This window comes from Pipra filicauda, unplaced genomic scaffold (genome assembly GCF_003945595.2).
Source record: "Pipra filicauda isolate LSUMZ 115617 unplaced genomic scaffold, ASM394559v2 scaffold237_size1200389_pilon, whole genome shotgun sequence".
Classification (NCBI taxonomy): domain Eukaryota; kingdom Metazoa; phylum Chordata; class Aves; order Passeriformes; family Pipridae; genus Pipra; species Pipra filicauda.
In genome coordinates this window covers 584,386-601,002 of record NW_024104351.1, presented here as the reverse complement: position 1 = coordinate 601,002, position 16,617 = coordinate 584,386, and positions in this window count along the sequence as shown.

Genomic DNA, 16,617 nt, shown 5'->3' with positions numbered 1-16,617 from the left:
TGATTGTTCCTGGGCCTGTACTGCACCCAGGGTTATTCCTCTCAGGTTCAGGACTTAGCTTGTCTTTTGTTGAACCTCATAAAATTCCTGCTTGTCCAGGTCCCCCTGAATGACAGCACATCCATCTGGTGAAGCCACCTCTCCTTCCAGTTTTGTATCATCTGCAAACTACCCGAGGTTCCACACTGTCCCATCATACACATAATTAATGAACAGGTTGTAGTATTGGCCTCAGTAGCAACCCCTAGGGCACATCAGTAAGTACCTCATCTGGAGCTGGACTTTGTGTTAGTGATCAGTACCATTTGGGACTGGCTGTTCAGACATTTCCATTCCACCTCACTGTTCATTCATCTAAGCCATATCAGCATCTATATGAGAAGCCTTCTGTCTATATGTGCTATAACTTGATGCCCTACAATTCCCTTCAGCCTACTTAGAGATTATTAATGTTATTAATACAATCAGTATTTTCTTTTATTCTGTATTCTGTGCACAGATTAATCTCGCATTAAATGTTTGGGTTTTTTTTATTTTGTTCCTGCCTTTTTTTTTTCTCCAAGTGAGATGGTACCAAGCAGGTAATATAAATTCAAGAGACAGTTTTTTTAATGGTGCTTTTTACTTGTCTTTCATTGCAGTGCACATGGCAACTGATTCATTTCCTGTTGATGGCTTTGAAGATGTGTTGTGTGACCTGAGAGGGAGTGAGGTTAGTCTTTGGTGATGCATGTATATATTCAACTATGGCCACATGCTCCACTGTTTCTGGAGACCGAGTACAATATTAAAGCAAAGAAATGCAAACAATCCTTGTCTTATATCATCCCTTGCCAATCTGTCTTGGAGCAGAAAAAGCATTCTTGGACGAAAACATCAAACAAAATAATTTGTGAACTCTTTTTTTTTTTTTTTCTCTTTAGAAAAACAGACTGCATTACAAATAGCAATAGATTTCATAAACTTCAGCTTTGTTCATGGTAGAAGAATACAAAATGTTGACAGTAGGAACCTGGCTCTTTTTATCAAAGCTGTTCCTGCTTACTGGATTTATAAATGGTGTATCCAGATGGATTTTTATCTTAGCTTTCACCCTGTAGTGGGTTGACTCTGGCTGGATGCCAGGTATCCACTAAAGCTGCTGTCTCATTCCTCTCTGCAACTGGACAGAGGAGAGAAAATATAATGAAGGGTTCATAAGCTGAGATAAGGACTCAGACAGAACACTTACCAATCGCTGTCTTGGGCAAAACAGACTCAAAGTGGGGTCATTAATTAAATTTATTACTAATAGAATCAGAGCAGGAGAATGAGTAGGAAAATAAATCTTAAAAACACCTTCCCCCACCCACCTCTCCTTCCAAGTATTACTTCCTCCCCCCCAGCGGTGCAGGGAGACGGGGAATGGGGGTTGCAGTCAGTTGTCGTTTCTGGCGCTGCTCAGGGAGAGGAGTCCTTCCCCTGCTCCCAATGGGGTCCCTCCCATGGGAGACAGTCCTCCAGTGTGAGCCCATCCCATGGACAACAGTTCTTCACAAACTGCTGCAACGTGGGTCACTTTTCCAAGGGGTGTAATCCTTCAGGAACAGGTTGCTCCAGTGTGGGTCCCCCACAGGGCCACAAGATCTACCAGGAAGACCTGTTCCAGCACGGGCTCCTCTTCCCTCAGGTCAGCAGATCCGTGCCAGGACCGTGCTCCATCATGGGCCTCCCAGGGGGTCACATCCTCCTTTGGGCATCCACCTGCTATGGCATGGGCTCCTTCACAGGCTGCATGTGGGTCTCTGCATGCCTGTGGGCCTCCATGGACTGCAGGGACACAGCTACCTCACCATGGTCTTCACCACAGGCTGCAGGGGAACCTCAGCTCCAGGGCCTAGAGCACCTCCTCCCCCTCCTTCTCCACTGACCTTGGTGTCTGCATTGATGTTCACATATTCTCTCACTCTGCTCTTCTCTGGCTGCACAATAACTTTTTTCCCCTTCTTAAATATGTTTTCTCAGAGGTGTTACTGCCATTCCTGATTGGCTCAGCCTTGGCCAGCAGTGAGTGCATCCTGGAGCCAGCTGGCATTGGCTTTTCTGGACATTAGAAGCTTCTAGCAGCTTCTAATAGAAGTCACCCCAGTAGCCCTCCTGCTACCAAAACCTGGCCACAGAAACCCAATACAGAGCCTGATGCTATTTCACTTTGATATCATGACAGAAACAGTAAGCTGAAGAGACTTATATGTTTACCAGAGGAGAAAGTTGTGTTTTACATTATCGACTAAAAATACATATTATTGCCTGAATAGTATATATCTGCGAGTCCTATCCCTACATCTCAGAAATAACGTAGTTACTAGGAATAGAAACAGGACTTGTCCTTAGCTGCAATGTGACTTTTTTCCTTTCTCCAAATATCTCTCCCCAAAGTAGTACAAACAACTTATTTTCTAATGTTCTTAAAAAACCCAGTTTGTATATAATATTATATAATAGCATTGGTCTATATTGAATGATAGAGAAAATGTAAGTCTGGCTGTCTTGAAATTAGTTTTCTTAATTTTCAGTCTACGGCTCCAGGCAAAATGTTGACCTGCATAATCTTCTCCAGCAGAACTCCCCTTAGCAAGCAGTCTCAATCAACAGTTAAAACTGTTCATCTTTCCTTCCTTAAGCATCTTTTACTAACATGAGAAGTTACTCATGAAGCCAAAGACAGGAATGGATGACTTATCCTTTCCAGTAGCTTGTTCTTATAATCATAGAATCAAGGAATGGTTTGGGTTGGAATGAACCTTAAAGTTCACCTAGTTCCAACCCCCCTGCCATGGACAAAGATGCCATTCACTAGATCAGGTTGCTCAGAGCCCCATCCAACCTGGCCTTCAAGACTACTAGGATTAGGGCATCCACAACTTCTCTGGGCAACTGTTCCAGTGCTTCATCACTCTCTGAGTAAAGAATTCCTTCCAATATCTAACCTAAACATACCCTCTTTCGATTTAAAACCATTGTCCTTTTTCCTGTCACTATCTGCCCAATAAAAGATTCTTTTCCCTCCTTAAAAAGAGAGGGAGAGATTAAGTGATTTGCATAGGTCTCTGCTTTAATTACAAACAACCTTTACCTGATGATGCAACTGTCCTAATTAAGTACCATTACAGTTCCCTTGGGAACTTTCTGATTAAGAATGCCCCAATTATGTGAAGTATACAATATGAAGGTAAAAACCATCACGTTCACTGATTGTTGCCGCACACGGTAATGATGTAAGCATCTCTCTTGGGGCCAAAGGATATAAACAGTTTGACTGTGCTTTTAGAAACCCAACAACAATTTCCAAACCCAACGATTTCTAAAACATTGCCAAATGTATTTAGGGTTATCTAAGGCTTTTTTAAAATGCTGAAAGAATGGATAAGCAGTCAACAATGAATTTTTGAAACCCCAATTTTTCTTTCACCTTTCTTAGATATCAGCGGCATGAGAAGTGTTTGTCCAAACACCTGACTTCAATGCTAGACTTTATTCATGCACAAGACATTTCTCTTATCAGTAAATTCAGCAGAATTTTACCTAGTCTTGTGACTGTTTTATATAACTGATCTGTTGCCACAGTTCTTACTCCGAACAACATATATTAAAATTCTTCGAGAAAGGCACATGAAGGCATAAATGTTTCACGATGTCTAATAGGCTGATTGGAAACTGAAATTTCCCTGTTGATCTGAAACAGGGAAGAAATGTCTTCTGACTAAAGAAGATGCATTTAGCTAACAGACATTGATGCTGTGAAAATTTAATTCGAGTATAAGCAGCCATTAATTTGAAGCAATAAAAAGATCTTTGAATGTTTCCTTCTTCAAAAAGTAGAACAAGGTGACAGTAACAGAAATTTCGGACAGATGCGAGTTCTCCCTTTTTATAGGGTGTCTTTGTTAAAAACACAGTAGACCTGCCATGGTGATCTTCTCTACTAGACTCCCTCAGACTATTAAAAATGTAAAAATAAGCTTGTCAAAATAATATTAGGACTCATTCCTCATAGATATAAACATAAAATGAATTTTAAAGCTGAAAAAAATTAAAGTGTAATCTTGTCAAAGGAGCAGCTAGATAATTTCTCCTTTGTTCAATTCCCAAATGTAAAATTGAGTTGCTTTCTAAAGCAAAGGAGTCATAGAAGTTAAAATATGATGAAGGTCAGAAAGGCTAAAAGACCATAATTACAAAAGAACTATTTGCATGAAAAAAAAGAGGGATCAGTCCTTAGAATGCAGATTAGCTTAGTTGATTAGAGGATAGTGTTAATAACACCAAGGTCACAGGTGTGATGCCTGTACAGGGCATTCATTTAATAGTTGGACTCTATGATCCTTGTGGGTCCCTTCCAACTCAGAATATTCTGTGACTGAGTTAATTTGCCCATGGCATTATCTGTTACCTTGAATCCCTAAAACAATGAAAAAACCATGCATTAGCATATTATGAAAATCTAACAGAACTGAATATGTTCTTTAAACTATCATGACAGAGCCTGCTTTATACTTTATTAATTAACTTCTTCAGTAGGCCAACATTTATAAATAAATTGAAAGGCAATCCACATACTTGCCAAAATTATTCCTTTGATCATGTGGGTGTTTGTTTCTTCAAATCATACCTGTTAATTCCAAATAAATGTATTTCACTGAGTGTGAGCTGTTCAGCATGCTGTCTGTGTGGACAGTCACCTGTGAGATTAGTGTCTTCATTTGCTGTTTCTTGTACCATTGTTTACTTTACATAGATATATGTGTATGTTAAGTGATACATGTGTATATGTTAAAATGACAGACGATGAAGATATCACCTCATGATTTCTTTTATCTGCTGGAAGACCACTGTAGTCCTATGATAATGAAGAAGGAGACTAAGTTAAAATGAAGGTTTTGCTAAAATATAAAGCCTTAGGAAGTAATGAACTTTTTTTATTATTTTTTTAATTATTTTTACTTGTAACAGCAGTCTCTCTGTTTCAGTCACACATCACAATTTCGTTATGCAGTCCTTCAAAATAGTACTAATACATGGGGGGGGGGGGGAAGGTCAAATAATGGCTACAGTTGCAAAGAAGTTATTTATTAATTGAAAAATGCAACTTCAAGGCAAACAATAGTTATTTTTTGGATGAAACAAAAATGTTAAACTGTGTCAAAAATTTTTCTTGAAATGTAAAGAAACTTCAAACTGGGTATTTCTGAAATGTTTTCATTTCTTGTAATACTGAAAAAACCTACAAGACACTAAACACATCCTGTCCCCTTCTTTTTCCCCCTCCCCCCAATAGGATATGCAATGTACAAAAAACATCCTATTGCTGCTATCCTTACACAAAAAGCACATCATTTCTGAGACTGGGTCTCAGAACCACGACTAAGCCAAAGGTTCACCTGCTGAAGATATTGTTCTTGCACCAACATCAGCTAGCAATGATTGAAAAAAAGTACAAGCTGGTACGTCACCTCAACTGGTCTGACCAGATGGCCTATACACAAACCATACATAATCTAGCTAGTAGATCCAGACTTTTTCTGTGTTCGTGTTGTCTTCTAAGTAATGAACAAATAATAATGCTACTAAAAATGGTTATTTGTGTATAATAAACCATTTGTAACTCAGAAACTCTCTAACCCACAGGTCTGTAACAATATGATTATTTCAGGTAAATATCAATGTTTTCTTCTCCAATTTTCTTTAGGCATTTAGTAATGGCCATTCTTATATATGATTATTATTGGAAATTATAATTATTGAAATTAATCTTTGATCTGATCCCTTCTTACACTTCTTACATTCCCGTGGTCATATAAATAGCCTCATCTACAAAGCTATTTGCAATGCTTAGCAATGTGACTACTTAATCCTAAAATCCCAGGAGATACACTGTATGTTCTCAATCACATTTTATTGGCACATTAAGAAGCTATCACAGATATCGTTATCTTTATTTTATGAATGTTTTCCTTCTGTGAGCTAGATGTTATAGGGCTTAAAGGGTAAGAAGTTGTTAATTAAATTTATTTAACTCTACTTTGCTGTAACACCAGTTGAGAAACTCAGATGGAAAATACACAAAAGCAGTATCTACTTCCTACCTATTGGATTCATTTGCCTCTTTTGCCTGTAAGCAAAGCAAATGGACAATGGGAAGGGTTTAAAAAAATTAAAGTCTGATTGTGACTTCTGGAATGAAGTCTTATAAGGTAAAGTAGAACCTGGAGGGAACCTGGCCCATGTATTAAGAGTGCCTCAGACAAAAAAGTCCGCCTTAATCCCAATATTGAGAATTGTTTATTTTATTAATTTGCTAAGTTTTGTTCTTCTGTGGAAAAATAAAGAACACTGTGCAGGACCACAGACTCCAATTTCATATCATATGCTTCATAGCCAGGATATTTTTTCCTCATATTATTTCTGAATAAAAATGAATTGTTCAAGTGATCACATACAAGTCCCCCTTAAGTTTCAGGAAGTAAAAATTTCCTCAGTCCTACTTCTGATCTAACTGTTCTCTTTCATAAAGTTTTCAATAAATTTACAGAAGTTATGCTTGTGGTAGGCATCAATGTAAGACAGAATTTTAGCTGATCATGGAGATAGCATTGATTCCCTTCCTGGCATTCTGGTAGCCTGTGGCAGTTGGTAACCTGATACGTCATGTTTCCCAGCCATGGACCAGGGAATAGAGGGCGCTGCTCCCAGTAGACAGAAGAGATGCGGACAGCCCATTTTGGAAGATGAGAATTCAACCATATGTGTGCGATGGGTTGTAGCACTTGCTCCCACAGGCAGAAAACAGTTCTTTGGTCATTTCATTTACTGATGCATTTTAAGACATAGCCAACTGGGCACAGTCAGGAAAGTCTCTAGTAGGGTGAAAACCCAGCTCTGCCTGCCAAAGACTTGGCAGAGGAACCAGAAAGTTATGAACTGAGACTCAGTAGGCTGAGCAGTGGGACTGCATCATGAGAGAAGTATAGGCATGGTCCCTGCCACTTACCCCCTACAAGGAGACTGAACAACATGGTAAAACACACAGCTTGCTTTGAAACCACTGCATGGGTTTACTAAATGCTGAAATATATCTGACTATCTTTTGTGTATGTCAAGACTAAAACATCCCTTTTTTCCACTGTCTTTTCAGTCCTTCTTTCTCAGCCCTGCACAAAGGGATCTGGAGGTGCTGGTTGGCAGCAGGCTCAGTGTGAGCCAGCAATGTGCTCTGCCAACCAAGAAGGCAAACCACTTCCTGAAGTGCATCAAACATAGCATCACCAGCTGGTCAAAACTGGTGATCCCCCTGTATTTAGCATTGTCATGGCCTCACCTTGAGTACTATGTGCAGTTCTGGGCTTCGACATTTGGGAAGAATGTGAAGGTCCTTGAATACATCCAGGGGAGAGCAAAAAAGCTGATGAAAGGGTGAGAAAGTAGTCCAATGAGTAGTGGCTGAGGACTTTGGGCTTGTCTAATTTGGAGACAGGAAGGCTCACTTCTCTCTACATCTTCCTGAGGAGGGGAATTTGAGAGGGAGATGTCTCTCCCCTCCCCTTCCCTACCCTCCCCTTTTACAACACGCTCACATAAAATCTAAACTAAGAAAATTTATTACTTTTTCTTCAGGGAGATTTGACAGAAAAAACATTTGAAGAATAGTTTTAATATATTGAGGACAGTAGTGGATGCCACTTCCATCTTCCTAGATGTACCCAGTCTTGTACCTTCTCTCCACAATGTTCCTTCTCTTCCAGTTTATGCCAACTCTTCAATAAGTGTTTTTGCAAACATATCTGCTATTCTAGGAAAATGTTGCATATTAGATTGAGTACTGGCAGGTGTGTCAATTTTTCTGAGTCTAGCTTTTCTGGGTCCCTAGATACAATCACAAAACTAAAGCAAGTGTTTAGAACTGAGAGGCTAAGAAATACCAGCTTCAAGATGATTTGTTGCATCTTTTCCACCACACTGTTTGAAAAGATTTCTTTTTTCATAAAGAAAAATCAGTATTTTTGTCATCAGTTTGACATTGGCATCTGCCACCTCAACAGCTGTCACTCTTACATAATTGCCCATTTTGGAACAGGAGAGGAAGTTCTGTTAAAGAAATCTTGCAGAGCAACATTATGAAGTGAGTCCAATATTCCATTTAATTATTCCAAACTGATAGTTTTAAAACATTTTGCATCAGCCCATTAATGGAAAAAAATAACTTCTCATGTAGACAGTCTTGGGCTGAATAATTCTGGCATAAAAGCTAAAGTTCTGCTGATGATTCATGGAAATCATTCTCTTGAAAACAATTCTGTTCATAATGAAAATAAGTTTATTTGGATTTTTCTTTCTTCATATCTACTAGTATAATCAGTAAAATAAGATATTTATTGGATGAATAATTAGATATTCTATGTTTTGTTGCTTATTCCAATTAGGTCTAAAAGTTGAAGTTGTTTGGCATGCTGGCCAAGAGATCTTACTAATAAATGTGCTACAGTTGTTTTTAAAAGTCAGAGTTATCAATGTTAGTTTCTTGCCTCTTTGCTACTTGGGCCTGTGAACCACTTCCATGGTATATGTTATGTAGAACAATTTTGCAGTGTTAATCCTTGCTTTGTTGTGAATTCGTGCAGTTAGGACAGAAGCAGTGAAACAAAATTAGGCTGCTTGAATGGACACCAGATGACTACAAATTTAGATGAAAAGGGACAGGCTTGAATGTGTCATATATAAGCAGAGGCAATATCTCAGGTTCACATGAGCTTGTGGTGTGACAAAGAGAAAATTAATTGTGTAATTTGGCACCTTTATTTTTGCATGTGCAAACCTACCTACACCTGCAAATAACTGCATATAAGTACCTTTATTCAACAGTAGCATAATAGCTAAGGGTAAACATTTAGTCAGATTACTACATCTCAAAATCAAACAACTGAAAACATTGTCACTTGAAACTTTTATTCAACTAAGTAATATTGCACTGCAGACACAAAATATGGTCCGTCATACTCAGGATCAGATTGAAGCATTTAACAGAGAAAATGTTGGCATGTAGGAACTCCAAAATCTTAATCCATCATAGCAAGCAGCAAGTGCCTGTGTGCACAATTTGTGTGCACAAATTGTTGTGGGTTTTTTCCAGCATTAGTTTAGGGAGGACAATTGCCCTCAGTACACTGGATGAAGCCCCGTGTGTGACAGCCAAGCAAATTGAAGAGCATTCAGGGACTTTATCAGCTGCCACAATCTGAGTCTATTCAACTGAACTGGGAGATTGGTCTCTGACATGCCTTGGGCTCAGGACAACTGGCCCTCTCCCAGACAAAACTGGGCATGATTCAGCACTTGTGAGGTCCCAAGAAATATTCTCAAAATGCAGCTTTGCCATCCCCACTTTGGAAATTCTAAGACATGTATAAACATAGGTTGTCTTATGCCAGCTGATCTTTGTGCCCAGAATACTCCTAGACATGTTTCATATATAAAGATAAAGATAGGCAACGAAGATTCGGTACATTTGAAAGATGATTTACGAAAATAAGGGAAGCAAAAAGTAAAAACAACAGAAGCTATTACAGCTTCTTTTGTCTAAGGTGATCTTCGGACTTTTCCAGACTAGCTGATGATGGATAGTCCAGTTATTTGTTGCCCAGAAATCTGGCTCAAATTCTTACAATATTTACCTCTCAGCTTGCCAAGGTTTCAACCTCTCATTCTTGGCTCCATCATTCACACTTCTGACCCCTCATCAGGTTGTGTGCCTTAAAACCTTTCAAAATTTTTACCTAGTGGTTCTTTCTTCTAGAATATGTGCTTTCTAGCCCTGTTATTTAATCCACAACTTTTAGCAGTCAGTTTCCAATGTAGATTTATAGATTTGTCTTTGACCTTTTCCAAAACAGTTTGAATACTGCTTAGTTGGGACTAATTTCTCTACCTGTGCTCACAGAAGAGCCCTACTTGCCAGAAAAGGTCTGGATTACATGAAGGAGACAGACCCAAGGTAAAATTTTCAGTCTGAGCTCACTTTTCCTCTTAGTTTGACAATGTTTGATCTTGGTTACATGCAAAAATATTTTATTTTTCCAGGATTTTGCTTTTAAGAGAGGATGTTGACTGATTGATGCCTATTTTATGAAAAAAAAAAAAAAAAAATTATGCCAGACTGGTAAAACAGAAGCAGATTTTTATATGTGCAATAGTGTATGTACTTTAGTACAACTGACAATATTACACCTTCACAAAGAAAGAATTAACTTCTTGTTACACTCCAGATTTTAAGCCATAAACTACCCAGAAGTGGTTACATTTTATTTAAGACTTTTTAAAAGCTTTTTTGTTCGTTATAACCTCGAATTCGTGTCCAGAGAGTCACACACTCTTCTCTAAGATAAATTCTTTTAATTTAGTGAGAAAAATAAGATATTTTGGCAAAAGGTTTTACAAGAGTAAAGTACAACCAAGAAAAGCATTTTACTAAAACACCCATCACAAAAACTCAGTTCACAGAAAACACCTGTTGCAATCAATATACCAGCTTAATAAACAATTAATTGGTTTTAAGTTATCCACAAGAGACGGAAAAGAGTAAAAGAAGAAAACAGATTAAAAGGCTAAAGAAAGAGAGAATAAAGCAAAAAAAAAAAAAAAAGGGAAGGCGAGAAAGGAAAGGAAAAATGGTTACCGACAAGATTCAATGATTCACATCGTTCAGGCAGTAGGAGGAAGGAGAGAAAAGAGCTCACATAGAGTCTCGTGTATTTATACAGTTTAGTTTTCTGTCCCAAGCAGGATATCTGGTTAGTGCCTTCCAGGTCAGAGTGAGATGTGCTGTAGCCAGTCACAGGCTGCAGGGATGCAGTGTGGATGGTCTCCCAGGCAGGCCTTCCTTGACTGACAGCCTGGCTTCAGGCCTTCAGTGATACCACGTGCTTTGCATGGGCACAGCTGTGTTGGCCGCAGGCCCCCTGGCTCTGCCCTGTGCTCTCAGGGCTCGGCCCTGTTGGCTGCAGGCCCTGTTGGCTGCAGGCCCTGTTGGCTGCAGGCCCTGTGCTCTCAGCCCTGTGCTCTCAGCAGCCCTTACCATGGACCTGCAGGTCCAGGCCCAGTCCTTCCCCACACACACACACACACAGAGTGAGTTGGTTCTGACCTGTATTAATAATTCAGCGAGATTCAGATCCAGTATCACGCCTGTGTTTGTTTACCATCGTGTAAAAGGTTGCTAGTTTCATTGCTGGATTTTCACTGTGTATTTTGCCCAGGTTTAGGTAGGATTGTTATCCTTACTGTTGTCATTTTTGTTATAGTAGTACTGCTTTCCTTTTAACTTCTAAAAAAAGTACCTGTACATTTTTGGGGGAGCATATGCTACTGTTTTATTCTTTATTGCTGTTAGTAGTTCTGAATACCTTTTCTGTGAAGTTTGAGTGGAGAATGCAGATGACCTTTCCCACTATCTATTATCTAGGTTGGAAGAGCCATATTTGAATATATTTTAAAGAGCACATTATCTTCTGTTGTTAGCACAGGCATATGCACACTAAATGTATGGAAGAACTCAATTTGCACATTTATTAATTGTAGCACTATGTTACATGAGCCTGAATGAAACTCTGTTCTGTAATCTTTTAGCAGCAATATCTCAGATTTCCTCCTACATTTCAGCACAAACTGTCTCCTAGTCTAGAGATGAAAATACATCAACCTATTTCTGCACAGAGGCATTTTCTTTCATTAACCACATCATCATATGAGGAATAATTGGGAAAAAAAATCCAAATAAAAGACACATTTTAACATAACTTATCTTAGTAAGTTAAAGACAAAGAAAATTATCCAGGATACATATAATGTGAATTTTTTTTTAAATAATACTTTAAAAGATATGAAGAGAAAAAAGGAGACGTAGCATTGTGGCTCTATATGGACTGCCTTCCAGTGCTGATTGCAGAAGTTTATGTTGCAGTCTGTTCTGCAGATCTTCAGTCTACTTTAGACACTCACAGAGTTTGGCACCCTAGGTGATGCAACCTTCTGCTACCTAAAAATATCACCCCTCTCAAAAATGCAGAAGAGAAACAAAGTGAGTAGTGTACAAATTATATTATTTTACTTTTTCTGCTTTTACATTAGATGCTTTTAAAAGATGAACAGTACCTCAAATATTTATCAAGGGAAATAATAATACTTTTCCACTAAACCAGAATAAACAGATTTATAAATGAACCTTAATTACCAGGGTGTGGAATTTGCTACTGTCTTGAGGCTGCTGTAACTTACACACTTTGACTTAATTTCACTGGCAAATTTCTCTTTTAATATCAGGTAAGTTTGGAGTCCACACCTAAAAGTCTGCCTGGGGGGAACTTAATTAAAGTTATCTGAATAAACCCATGGAATTCTAATATTCAATAACAAATGGAGAATTAAATATTTTCTTTGGGACTAAAATGATACTCTGTGTCTTTCTGCTTATTTTCTCTCTGAAAGCCAAGAGAACTTCAAAAAACTTTTTGGGCCACTGTCCACATTCTGGAATGCTTTTTCATTTCACATAGCTCATGAAAATGGAAGCTTTTAACTGACAGACCTTTGAGGCTCAAGTCAAGGTTCTTCCATTTTCTGTCTTGCTTTCTTTCTAAAATTTAGGACAACAAAATTTTGTAAAACTGTTTCAATTGTTTCAGCCATATTATCTTCTTTCTTTCTGATAATTTTCAAGAACCCTTGAAGTGGGTGTAGGGCCTGCTTGTATAGTTTCATATGTTTATCCATGAAAAACGTGACAGATAAATTACATAACATGATCTATGTGGCTGTGTAAGTAAATCAATTAGGTTGAAATCTATTCTACCTGAACAACCATGGACACAAAACAATGGGAAACTGTCTGAGAAATACAAACCCTGAGTCTATCTGCTGTCTGAGTTACCTGTACTGCATAAGACTCACACCAGAATCAGATCATATGATAGTTTCACATTAAAATTTTGTAAAAGATACCTAATCTGCTTGAAGGCAGAAGAAAGGTCTATTAAATCTACTGAATTCATTATATTAAGAAAAAATTCCTGCACTCCAATCCAAGACATTAAATTCTTACCAAGTTCTAAACACCTTACAAAAAATAAAAACTTAGCCAATATTTGTATTTAATGATTTCTCCCAATTATTCTCCTCTTTAAAAGTCCCAGTATGATCAAGACCATGTCACTGACCCAATGAAAACTTTATCTTCTGAAGGCTTTTAACCTTTCACAGACAATTTTTTTTTAAAAAGCTTAAGCAAGAAACAGAGTTTTGCAACAAGCCCCAAATGTCCACAAGTTCAAGTTCTGTCACACTGTGGAAGAAAACACTCTGGAAAAATATATGTGTTTCCAGAGACCAACTGAAAACCAGTCTAGTCTGTGGAATATGGGTCTAGAGCATACTGTAAATAAAGCACAATCTACATTTTGGACTAACTGTGTTTTCTTACTGATTTTCATGCATTGGTCAATAAAAATCATATTTCAATAAACTAAATCTGATATTCAAAAGATTCAGTATTACAGTTCACAATGAAAGAGAGATATGCTTATCCTCTATGTTCTGGTTAATTCAAATCAGCCCATGCAACAGGAATATCAGCATGATTTTTACTTCATCTACATACCCATTAATACAGTCATGAAAAATTTATGCAGGTTCCTCAGGAACAACAGAAGAAATAAATCCTGCTTGGTCATGAGCTAAAATGTGTTACCTCTGTCTTTTTTAACATGACTTTCACAGAAGTCATTCAAATGCTATATAAGTCCAATAGCACTTTTGCTTTCTCTTGATTCACCTTCTGAGTTTCATTTAAGTTAGAGGTGGGAGTGAATCAAATTGGAACAAATCAGGACTGACAAACAAGTAAAAAAAAATTTTTTTAACAGTAACTGAAATAAAACTCAATAAAAGTAACGAAACCTCCCTGTACCACAATAAAAAATTGTCTGAGCCCTGGAAAGAAGATAACCTCACAGATCTACGTTTAGGAATGGCTTGTGTTTCTGCCATCACTACTAACTATTCAATGTGTTTCAGAATCACTATTAAAAAATAGGAAAAGCCAGAATCAAAACTTAATTGTTCTATTCTGATGATGGTTAAAAGCAGACATAAATATCTATAGCATAGTTTCCAAACTGGTCACAGTAATAAGAAATAATTTGACTAAATGCAATAAATTCTAAGAATTCTAGAAGAATTGCCTTGACACACTTATCTACCGTCCCTCTAAAAATAAGGGAAGGATGAAAAATGGAAGAAGGTCAATATACCATCAATGTGAAAAGTCAGATTTTCCTAAGCTGTCTGGATAGATTCTCTGTTTATGATATCATTATCCAGGCTGTCTGAATAAATTCAGCAAAACTATTACTTTTGCTGTTATTCAGCAAATAAGTCCAGAGCTGTCTTTATTCATCATTTAATTCTTTTAGAAAAAAACCTGTTAGAAATCTGCTGGCGGTTACCAGCTAAAGGTCAATGTGCTGGTTTAAAGGTAAACTGGCAGGAAAAATGAACCCAACTCAAAAGAGATTATAAGTCAGAGGTACAATTTAATAAAAATAATACAATAAAACAATTATATGGACAAACAATTGGTTTTAACCCACAAAACCCAGATGTATAACCCAGCACCCTGGGGCACGAACAGAGTGGTGTTCGTTGGCCCCCCATGCTGAGCCCCACGTGGTCCCCCTGAGTCCAAAGTAAAAGGAGAGGGAAAATCTCTTGGTGAGAGTGCTGGTCACAGTCTGGTTGAGGGTGGTGATCACAGTCTGGTTGAAAGTGGTGGTCGCAGTCTGGTCGAGATTCTGGTCCTCCTCTGGATCCGACCAGTGGGCCAGAAGTCCCAAGACCCCAAGATTATACACACTCAGGTTCAAGTGGGAACGCCCAGTACCTCCCCCAGGGTGGGGAGTTCCACAATGGGTGATGTGAGTCGTGAGATATTTTTGGAATCCTTGGTTGGCCCATTAGCAGACATGACCCCTCAGGCTGGGTGTGGAGGTGCTCATGACTCCCTGGAGGAGAGTTAACATCACCCATAACTATAGCCTGAGGAGTCAGGTGTGCTCTGGGCAGCTGCTGTAAATGGTCTATTGTTAACAGTTCCTGGGAAATGACATGGAGGATGTAGAATACACAGTTTGGATTACACCCACACAGTGATGAACTGGTCCTGGCTGCTCTAACTAGGACAGTCAAGCACAACAAAAGTTTGCTATCATAAAGGCCAGTAAGGCTATCTGTAGAGTTTTTTCTGTGAAGTAACTCAGTCTGTATTGTTTAAATGTGAAGCAAAGCACAGATAAATCAGTCAAGTGATTTTTATTTTTTGAAAATCAGCTAGAGAAGAAACATAAATAAAAACTGAGCAACCAGCTCTTCAGTAATTTCATGATTTGAGAAATCTTCAAGTCCACTAGCTCACCATCTATTCTGCCATATTGCACCCGTGAAAGATAACTATAGACAGGACCACAAAGGTAGTTTTCCAAAGGAATCCTTTCTTTCCTTTGTTTTCACTGGTTTACTGAAAGCAGATCATGCTCAATTAAGCTAATTTCTTTGATGAATCTACAATGTTATACTGAGTGGGAAAGACAAAAGGAATAAGGTTGAAATCTACATGACTTTAAAGTACTCTTGCAGCCAGTTCTGAGAAATTAGTGCTTTTAGCCCACATGTTTTAACCATCTACTTTGGGATGAAAAGAATTATGTTGATGAAGTCCCAGGTTGCCTACAAAGGGAACCCAGTGTGCCTAGGTCAGTCTTGCAGCTGAAATACAAGACAGTACACCAAAATCAATGATACGTTGGTTTAAACAAGCAACATATGAAATATGATTTAAGAAGTCTTCCATTCTTTCTATATTGAATATGAGTTAAACTATTTTATTGCAAAATTTAAAAGGTTTGGAGGCTATGGTTCAGCACTGACAAGTCTATATTTTTCTATCATATTTCATCATCTACTTTATCAAAATACTATTATTATATTCCACATAGCTGTCAGATTTAAGCATAATAAGGTTAGTATTTATCTGAAATTTAGTCATGATTGTTTAGCCTGGAATAAAGAAAAATTAGCAGATACTTTTAGTAACTGAACAACTGAAAACTGGAAATCATATAATAATGGGACCATATAAGATGCTTGATAAATCATGCTGAAATGTACATGCTACAAGCATTTGTACACCCGCAAAATAAAAATGTGTATATTTTGTATTTTATTTAAAGGATTGTGTGTTTCCTTTACTATTTAACTGCAGTATTTTACAAAATCAAACATTTCACTTTGCATGTTAAGTAAGTTTCTCTAAAATAGCATTTAAACATTTTCAATCTTTGAAATTATGCACATTTTCTCATGTCTCATAATCTCACAATTAAATTCTGTATAGAAAATTTTACTTTCATATGTTGTTGAAATGCCAAAGAATTAGTTAAACTGGAAATGTTGAATATTTTCATTGCTGTTTGTGGACAATAAAATATTAGTTAATTTTAATGTCATTATAATTATGATTGCCTGGCAAAGGTATGT